Source organism: Syngnathus floridae, chromosome 9 (assembly GCF_059516105.1).
Source record: "Syngnathus floridae isolate MCC-2025c chromosome 9, RoL_Sflo_1.0, whole genome shotgun sequence".
NCBI classification, from domain to species: domain Eukaryota; kingdom Metazoa; phylum Chordata; class Actinopteri; order Syngnathiformes; family Syngnathidae; genus Syngnathus; species Syngnathus floridae.
The window spans coordinates 6,231,752-6,242,195 of NC_142421.1; the positions used below are offsets into that span (position 1 = coordinate 6,231,752).

Genomic DNA, 10,444 nt, shown 5'->3' on the forward strand with positions numbered 1-10,444 from the left:
GCCAGCCTGTGACATCACTACTCATCTCCGCAAGACATGTAAACATTCCAAACGGAGATGGAAAATAGCTTTCAAAGGGGATGTGCAACTCCCACGGCAGTTTACCTCGACCTCCTTTGGAACGGCGATGGGAGTTCATCTGCCTGATCGGGCATAATAAGAAAAAAAACAGCAGAATTGGCTGCATAGCTTTCTTTCATTTTTTTTTTTCCATTTGTACAGACAGTGGACAGTTTCTAGACGGTTTATCCCGCGTTCCCAGATCTATCAATTTTAGACAGGAAAGACTTCTCATCAGGTTTCCTTCTCTCTTGCCCAGTGATTTGTATAATAGGAACTGAGATCTCAGCGCTGGGCTGCTCTCCTTCTATTGGCCACAGGTTTAGCTTGGCCTTTAGCCAGCCAGCTGCCTGACACTCCATAGCATGGGAACATCCTGCCACACACGCAAACCACTCACTTTCCACATTATTGTAATAGATACATGAAACGGTACAGAAAACGTTTCTTTTAGGAATATTTACTTCCATATGGCTCTCGTTTTACTCGCAAAAAAGAGGCAGGTTGTTAGCTGGTATTGCAGCAGGATGTGCATTTGTGGGTGCACACGCTCGGGCGTATTTGACTTGCACTCTAGCGGAGTGGCCTACGACAAAAGAGATTAATGAATATCTGCCCTTGGTTTCTTCTGCAGTTGACTTTAAATCATCCACAAAGACATAGACACGCACATCTGCACACACTGCCACTTTATATCGCGCTTAAACACAAGCCCGGCGTCCCTCTTTCTTCCAAGCGTTGATTTATAGGCCTTCAGTCAGCGTGAAAGGCAGTCCACAGATGGAAAAGTGTATTTTGTGTGGGGAAGTAGGCTCACATGTTGTCAGTGTGCTTTTCTGCTTCGTGTGTGTTTGCTTGCTTGCAGAATGCCCACAAAAAGAACAAGAAAGTGGAGCCCTCTTCAAAGCAGCACCAAGATGCCAAGTAAATGCTTTGTTTGGCTGCCTTTTTTATTTGACTCATTAATCATAGTTCTTGTCCAACTAATCCTTCCTTCTTTCGCCTGATTGCAGGATGTGTGTGCGTATGTGTGTGTATCCAGGAGGGTGGTGCAATTGCAGTCATCATCAGCAGGCAAAAATATGACCAGCTCTAAAGTGCTCAGCCAACTAATTTTTCATAAAAGGGGTTGGATGCTGCTGTTTTGATCAAAGGAAATGAGTCTCATGCATGCTCAATGGATTAACACATTCCTAAACTCCTGAATATACTGGATAGCAGAGAGGAAGAGCTGACCCATGAAAAATGACAGCTCCAACAATCCAGAGGGCATGGTCACAATTTTTTCCCTCAATGAAATCATTATTACAAAAACAAAAAAAACGTGGAGATTGATGTCACTATCAAGCAATTTATCAAGCTGGAGTTCATTTGTCTTTAGCAGAGTAGTTGTGATTGTTGAACTAATTAGCCCCTGAATTTACTTTCATTACTAGGGTGTTGACACACACACAAGTCCACAGGAAGGCAAATAAAACCATCAGCAAATGAAAATAAAGTGGCAACAGCAAATAAAAAAAACACTCCAAAAAGTGCCTGTGTGAATTCAAGTCAGCCTTGCCGAAGCATGAAATTCTCCTGGAGGTAACAATCCTTCAAAGCTTATCATGCCAAAATCCACAAAGTATGAGTAGAAACAGATGGAAAAGTGATATTACATATGTACTCGATGCGTACTGCATTTTTAACCTGAAAATCACTCTTATGGGATCAATAGAATATCAAGCCATCTAATGTTTTTATTACCTCCATGCACAGGAGGAGGAACAGCAGAACTCGGAAGGTGCATAAGATCTTATACTGAGATCAGTTTTGACTAGTACTTGAAAAAAGTTGCACACAAACTCACATAAACAATTATAAATTCGATTTATACTCAGGTCTGGGCGCAACAAATGTCCGTTTCGTATTAGCTCTGCTTTATACAACCTAGTAGGTCATGGAATGAATAATTTGCGTAATTATTCTAGGGAGAATCAGATGATGATAATTTGGCTGTACAAACCTGCTTAGCGCCGGTGTCCAAACCACCTATCACCATACGTATCTGTCCAATCTTTCAGAAACACACACACGCAGGCGCAGGCACACTCAAACACACACTGAGTGGAAATTCCCTCATCATGGCTCCCGTTATGATCATAACTGTTACGTCCAACATTTCCATACCAATGTTAACAAACATCAGAGCCAGACAGCACAACGGCCAAACTTCGACAGATAAAGCATTTGATTCTATCACGCTGCCATCTTTGAATGCCTGAAATTGCAGCAGTGAAGCTTAAATGAATCCTGGAGGGGGCAAGGGTGACTGTTATGGTGTCGATGATGAGGTGTTGAAGGAACTTTGCTGAATGGCTCGTGGTGTTTCTATGGAACTTTCTTTACCATCAAAACAGCACATGTGCACTGCCTTTTACTTCCCGCAAGGGAAGATTGGGTCCATTTAAATGGGTGTGCATGTGTATAACCAGAATCCGAGCGCCTAGGGAGTGATGCTGGTTCTGATCGATGTACAGTATGACCCAGTATGGTTCTAGAACTTTTTTCCCCCGAGAGGCCACGCTCAATCTACGCTCGGAACTTGCACAGTATGTTTATGAGTACCCAGACTGTAGTTGAAGTGATTTAATGGTGATCTTTGGACATTTGTGAGAGATTAGGTGCATAATCACAGTCACATGTGAGCTTGTCGCAGTGTGTCTAGACTGGACGGCCACGTTTTGCTCATTGTTTCAACTGTCAAGAAAATCTTAATGCTTGAGACAACCTATTGTGCTTTAACTGACCCTTAACTGTGCATTTTGGTTGCAGATCCAGTCAATAAATGGAATTATTGTTTGGTGCTTTAAAAGGGGCAAGGTAGTGTTCATATATTAATAATGTGTCTTAAAAACCAGCTAAAAGTTAACTTGTCTATTTCTGGTGAAATAAATATGACAGACTTAGATAAAATTTAGATGACATATTTGTTATACTGTATACAAATTATTTAATATAATAATTTTACTGCAATCAAAATGTTACTAGTTTCCAACTACTTTACATACAATGATACAATTCAGTGGCATGAACTATAAATTTAAAATGACATGTTGCATCATCAGCTAAGATCGCAATAGCCGTAATATATGTACTGTAGTTTGTTTCTGAAATATTTTTTCCACAGATATTTCTTAAAATGCTCTCTGTAATATAACGCGGTAATGTAAGTGATTTGTCGAGGTTGAGCAATAGCGCGGACGTGCATGGGTGAGGCTAAACAGACGCTGTGTTCTTTAGACACTCATATACAAACTCAGAAATCTACATGTTGCTGCATTCCACAAGCATGGAAGTACTTTCATGTTTAGAGCAGAAGAAACTGAGCAGGGGCTTCATGTCCTGTGTTTATCTGCAATATGTTCCTTTCCATGACGACATCCCATTCCAGCAGTAAGAAACCAAACATTTGTTTGACAATTAGTAGGAGCAATGGTATAACACATACATTTATTTTCATTTGCAACTGTCATGGACATTCTTACTCATTAGCGTAATCGCTTAGTCATATACACCAGAATTGCCCTGTTAGAAAAAAATAAGAGATTCACACTAAGGTCATAGCAAACAAGTCTAAAAGGTCAAGTCTATTTGAGTGTCTAAGTACTTTAGTGTCATGGCAGCCAGAGATGATGCAAAATTGACCCAGAATTTGACCAAGATTAGAACAGATGATTATCAAATCTTTATATATCGTCGTTGTCAGGGAGAAACTCGAATTGTCAAAATGACTCCAAAAAACACCAGCTTGTTTTTAGTCTCCAGAGTTAATTCAACTTGTATTGTCTTATATTACTATTGCACACATGCAACAACATTATACTATGTCCAAACTAGCAGGAGGGACAAAAGTAAAGTTGTCCGCACTTTATTGTTTTATAAACCATAATATGTCGATAGACAAGGATAGCGGTAGTTAATGTGGAGTATGTGTGTATGTCAGTACTTGCGTTAAATTGAGGGTTGAGCCAGCGCTCGCCTTGCTCCATTTCAATTGAACCCCAAGTGAAATAGAGAACATGTGGGAGCTTTTTTTGAACCAATACTGTTTAAAATCAAAATCCCCCCATGACTTCACACTGTCTCTCTACAAGTCTCTGCCCATCCCTCATCTTAGCCTTTTGTATGCACAACTGTTCGCTCGGAACAGGCAGTCGACCTCAAAATTTCCATTCGGAAAAGAGATGAAGAAGCTAAATAAACAGATGATGGAAAAAACAAGTCAAAAGAAGAGAAACAAAACTAGCGTGCACGGCACTGATCAGGGGGCAGATGCTGTGCCAACTGTGTTATGGTTGGCAGACCTTGAAGTGCTTGATCGAGAGTTGTGGGAGGAGGGGAGAGAAAGAAAGAAAAAAAAATACAACGCCATCGACAGGCTGCCATACAGTTTGGTTGTCAGCTGCTGTATGTTTCAACCATGGGAGAAATTTCATGTGGTTGCAATTTTCATATTAAAGTAATGGGGGTCTATCAGCGTTTGAGGTGCACAGCTTTCCACCAGCTGCTCTGTGTGCGTGTGTGTATACATTTGCACTGTTATTGAAGCTAACACATGTTCTCAGAGCTATACAGTAATTTACTTGAGTGTGATTCTCCATTTCGGTATTAGGGCAGCACGTTTGAATATTTGACTGTAAATTATAGGATTTTTTTTTTTTTTTAGAATTCCATGTGAGGTCCACTTCTTAAACTGTGGGAAATGGTATAGTGTGAAAACCATTCATGTATGGTTTTCAAATGGTATAGTGTGAAAAGCAAAAGTATGAAGTCAAGTTCTGATTTCCACTTCTCTTTAGTGGACTCCCCATTATGGATCAGATATGCTAAAATAATACAGTTGAGCGAGTCAAGGGTTAGAAGGTGTGACCTAAAAAGTACAATGGAGTCACAATACAATGGACGAGGTCCCAAAAAGAGGACAAGGACAGAAAAACCTACAATGCCGTATCCGCTTGGTGACTTGTTGCAACATCTCATTTTCCTGGCCTTTTTATTTTCATTTTGTCGCTACTGCATCATCTACTTCAAGATTTAGGCCCTTTGTCAGCTGCTTTATCACAAAATGCCTTCCAAGTACAGATCATTGTCTGGCTTCACGTTTGCTGTTGTAACAAAGGAATTAATTTCTTCTCAGTGGCCCCCTCCAAGCCTGTTGACACAGTGAGTCTCATGTTCAAATTTCCCATTTATCTCTCACCGGTGGTTTAAATCCAGCCATATATGTGTTTGACTGTTTGTGCTTGTAGTTCAGTGGGTGGTCAAACCTTAGTGAAACTTTAATCCCTCTATCTCCCTCGTAAACATAGGGGGATTTTGAAAAAAAATCAACAAAGTGATACAAATCATCATAAAACTCTCCTTTATTTCTTTTCTTACTCTTTTTGGTGCACAAACAGATCATTAGAATCAGATCATTGAAAGGTGAATGTTTTTTCTTGTCTTGATAAGTACGTATGTGTTTTATTTTGGTGTCGCCAAACATTGTTTGATATGATACTCAAAGCAAATGCAATGTTTGGTCTGGCTTCTTATGCCCTCAGTGAAGGTGCCTTATGCAACGGACACTAAGCCTGTTTGGTTTCACTTGTCTTTCGCAAATCCTCTTGTTTGTCTCAGTGTGACGCACACATTGGACATTTTTTCTCCAACGGAGCCGCCTCTCTCCATCTGTGGTAGGTTCGAGAATGTGTGTGACAAGGAGTCCCCTCATGAAAGACAATGACTTGATCACTTAAATCAAGTTGTGTTATACGAGAGCAGCATTTGAGAATGTAGGTCATGTGGTTCATGAGCACTCTTGTTTGATCCCATAACGTAGAAGATTCAAGCAGTACAGGGTTTCACTGAGCTTAAATGTATTTTTCCAAGATGTGCATATCATATAACAGGAGGTATTTTTCAATAAATTTAACACCTCTTATTTATTTGCTCACATAGAAAACTGCTGTTGAGTTAATTTACGTGCACCGAGTCTCGGACGCTCTCCCCGTCCGTAAAGGTTCCTGTGTAACTTGACTACGGGGGGCGATCATCATTCCTCAGCTATTACCAACAAATCTCTGGCCAGTTGTGTATTTGGGGAGATGCAGTGTTGTCAGCTGGAGGGTTCTGGTTTCTCCACAGATGAGTGGAGAGGGAAATCAGTGACGCCTGTCAACGACCCCCAACGGCCCCCTAGTTTCCTGTCCAGGCATCGCTCAATGGCCTCCATTACGTCTACCAATGAAGAACCAAAATGGCCTCCGCTCTACATTTCCACCTTGAAGTCTTTATCGTAATAGTTGCTGTACTGAAATTCAAGAGTTTTCATAATGAATGCCCACTGAGGGCAAAAGCTAGCCGTGGTGGATATAGAAAAGATATGATTTTCCTGATAGAGGTAATTCACTATGAAAGGTAGCGGGGTTCTTTGTCCAATCTGAAAGATTGCAAATCGTTTCAGGGGTCTAATTTTCCTTGCAGATGTTAAAGATAGACAACTGTAATTTAAGAAGAAGCAGGGAGGTTTGGCCGGCAAGACGAAAGACACCGAGGGAGTTTTGGAAGACAATCACTTGGTCTGTTCATCAAAATGTCTCTTTTTAAAAAGAAGCACATGCAAGCTCATTTCAAGCATGTGCAAACTACAAACTGTTGAACACAAAGCAACCACATTTCCTTTCGCGAAATGATCGCTGCTGATGCCAGAGTGATTTTCATCTGAGCTGAAATGGAAAAGTAACATGAACTTGTAATAGTTCTCTTATGGCAGGGCTGCTCAACACTGGAAAACGATTGAACCAAAGACAAGCGGATCATTGGCATGTCTTTCTTTACTTGTCATCAACTTCAACCATTCGGTGACCTAGTAAAAGAAATGATTGAGTAATGTCTGTCTGTTACAGTCTGCAAGACAAGTCTGTTGTTCTTGTGCCAGGAGGTCTATCTTTGTGTGAACTTTTCAACTTTGCATTTACTCAGGTTTTTACCAAAGTATATTGCCATGATGCTAGTTGCTGTGGATGATTAGCGGAGGAAGCCAAAAGTTTTAAAGGACATTTTTGATTGCATGTAACAATGTGCATTTGATTTATTCGTGGAAAAGTTTTGAGGCTGAGTAATTCATTCAAAATCCTTTTTGTTTTTCTGCGGCTCTCAGTTGTGGGTGTAGCAATCTTTTAAACCCGTTAACCTGCTATATCCGCAGATATTATTATAGATATGGTATTGGCAGCACATTATATCATGACTTATTTTTACAAGAAACGTATTTTTGCCCGTGTGTTCCCTAATTATATATCATAGACACTATGGTGCATCAATTTGACATAGATGATCTTGGTATGATTTCCAATTTTTGTTTTTTAGGGGTTGTATGTAGTCTTGTGGTTCATGTGTTGTCATGCACGTTAGGTCATTTTATTTGTATTTTTACCCCAGTCTCTCGTGTCTTCCAATAAGCCACTCGTGTCTTGTCCAGGTGCTCCTCATTCTCTCTTCAGTTTGCTTGTAATTATTTCAATGGTTTCCTTTTGTTTTGGTCGCGTCATTGTGTTTACTGCTTCTGTTTCCGTCGCAGTCAGTCACGCTTTTCCTGAGTCATGTCTTATTTTCATTCTGTAGCGAGTTTATGCCCAGCTTTGGTTTGTTAGTTTGAATCTCATTATCTGCAATTTGGTAATTTGGGTTTTGATTGCTCCCAGAACCTTGTTTACCATTTTGATGATTCAAATTCAAGTTCTTTTTTAAAAGCACACCGGCCTTGCCTTCCCGCTTCCCTCTATTTGGGTCCCAGTCATGCAAAATCTTCACAGATTTTTTTTGTAGTTGTCACGATGAGGCTAGTACAACACAACTCCGATGTATTTAAAATGGGACCACAGACTAAAAACATCCAGTGTGCCGTTGGCCAGGTTATGGCGCAAGATCCTACGATGACGTGTTTTATTATGTGGCAAAAATATAATCAGTAACCCATTCAAGTTGATTTGGTCATCCAATTGTTAATGTCAAATAAGATAGTGAATGAGGATTTTGTGTGCAAGTCCAAGCCTAATTTCATTGTCCTTTTCATCAAAGTGAGATGTGAATTCACTTAGATGGAATGTTGATTGATAAACACTCATTTAATTACTGCTCTCCATTGGAATTCCTTCACCTAACAATATCACGACTGTCCTGCCAGCATGGCGGAGGACTATAATTAACCATTGATGACCAGTGCCTATTACGTCTCGAGAGTCCAGCTCACCCATGACACTAATGAGGACCAACGGTATTAAAATAAAAAAATGGATGGCTATCCAGGTGACTAGAAACGAGTCCAACAATCTTTTGACTGCAACTCAACCCATCAAGATCCCTCTTGTATCTGCAAGCCTTACATGCAGGTATGAATGCAAGATAAAGGAAGACAAACATACACATGCACAAACACGCATGCTCACAGAAACATGGCCGGCCACACGTTGCCTACTTTAAGGACCCACTCGTATCTACAGCGTTAAGTGAAACCACATCCTCTCTGATTGAATCTGTAGTCCTGCTGGGTCTGCAGGGTGGCTGTGCAAACAAACCGAGCCGGCCCATTACAGCCCGGCCTCTGTGGCGTCTCGCTCTTTCTCCGGCTCTCTGAAACACGAGTGCGTGAACACACAAACGCACACTCATACACGCACATATCCCTAAAAACAAACGCTTAAGGTCATTTGGGAAGTTGCATTTAGTGGGGTGAAATCCTAAACCTTCACATGTTCTCCGACCTTCTTTATCTAAGTCGAGAGTTAACTACATCACAAATACCCGCACGGACCTAATAATTTTGCAATATTTATTCACATGCTCATGCATGCCTCTTTGGCAAAATCTGCAATGTGTTTCTTGGCAGGTCGCCAAGGCAATGGGAATGCCGTTAAATTGCGTATGATTGTTACATCAATTTGTTTGACAGAAACTGAATGTGACATAACAGAGCGGTGAAATGGTACAAGAAAGGAAGATCTGCTATATGCAAAATCAGAGTGTGTAACGTGACTGGGCATGATGAACCCTGTTATTTTCCCACAATGTTCACTTGGCTGTCTTTCAGCTTCAGTAGTATGATCGTGCAGATTTAGGCACCTTTTATAATTCACTGATGAAGTCAACCCTCGAGCTTTGTTTTCATTAGCCCCTTGACTCTTCAACCTTACTTAGAGTTGTGCTTGATTGCACTTCTAATCATTGAACCCTGTGAGGCAACAAAAAGAAATAGAGCAGAGTTACTCGTTAGATTGGAAGAAAAAAATAAAGTTTGCTTTATAAAGTCTGTACTGTTCGGGAAATGTTAGTTTTTGAAAAATAATGGAATAAACAGGAAGGCCTTTAAAGCAGTCGGTAAACATTCAGACTCTGTTGTAAAGAGTTTTTTCACCTTTGGGTAACGATGGAAGCATAAATACTGTAATTTTATGACTAGTATTTAGCACGGCGGCTAAGGTTCTGCGATTTGAAGAAGTTGAAACTTTGGTTAGAAGTATAAACAAAATCTGCGACTTTCTCTTTACAAGTATTTGATTCTAATCTGCTGTATTTTGTGGTTTGTTTGGTTGTCTATTTGCTTTTTTTGTACTGTGCCTCCACCTGTAAAATCAATTTGCCAAGGGATTAGAGAATTCCAAGGTAAATGAATCTGCATAATCTGCATTGTTGTGTTAGCTAATCTACGGCTACCACTGTGACCTCTTTTTTTTTTGAAGCTGCTTACAGTGCACAAGGCTTTCAACACAGTCATGGGAAAGTGTTGTCTGTGATAAAAGTAAGGAAGATGAGTCAGATGAATCAGAGCACCGAGGCATCATATCTTGTTTGCACAGTGGTTTCCTCATTTGTCCAACAAGTGACATGCAGGGTAAATGTTGTCACTTTCGGAGATCACTAAAGAATGTTTTCTCTTCACAAAGGTATCCTCAATGCCTGTTTCTGTTTTTTTCTCTTTGGTCTGTTTGATTGTGATTGACTGTTGTGCAAAAGCAATGGAATAAACAGGTCAATTCAATAGTCCATCAAGACATATTAAGGTATTTGTGTTTGGAACCTAAACTCTCAAACAAAAAAACAACTGAAAGATGAGGCCTGTAAGCGAAATAGATCTCATGGCACATTAATTAAAATCACATTTCAAAAGATGATTCGACATGTGTTGTATAATTAAATAATTAGCCACAGTATGGTGATAATCTCATGTCACACCATCACTATGAGTAAATGAGGTAACTTGGTGTATAATCATAAATTAATATTTTATTGCAAATAAATCAAAGACTGGCTTGACAAAATGAACCCCTCTCTCTTTTTTTTTATTTTTTAAAGTTAAGAGTAA

General features: G+C 40.0%; 1 long non-coding RNA gene across 1 annotated transcript; it reads left to right on the top strand.

Moving 5' to 3' along the window:
* Positions 1-5,234: 5,234 nt before the first annotated feature.
* On the top strand, positions 5,235-8,034 carry LOC148393148 (uncharacterized). Its single transcript, XR_015860586.1, has 3 exons — positions 5,235-5,265; positions 5,722-5,777; positions 6,229-8,034. It is a non-coding gene; the product is annotated as an uncharacterized LOC148393148 (long non-coding RNA).
* Positions 8,035-10,444: the final 2,410 nt, after the last annotated feature.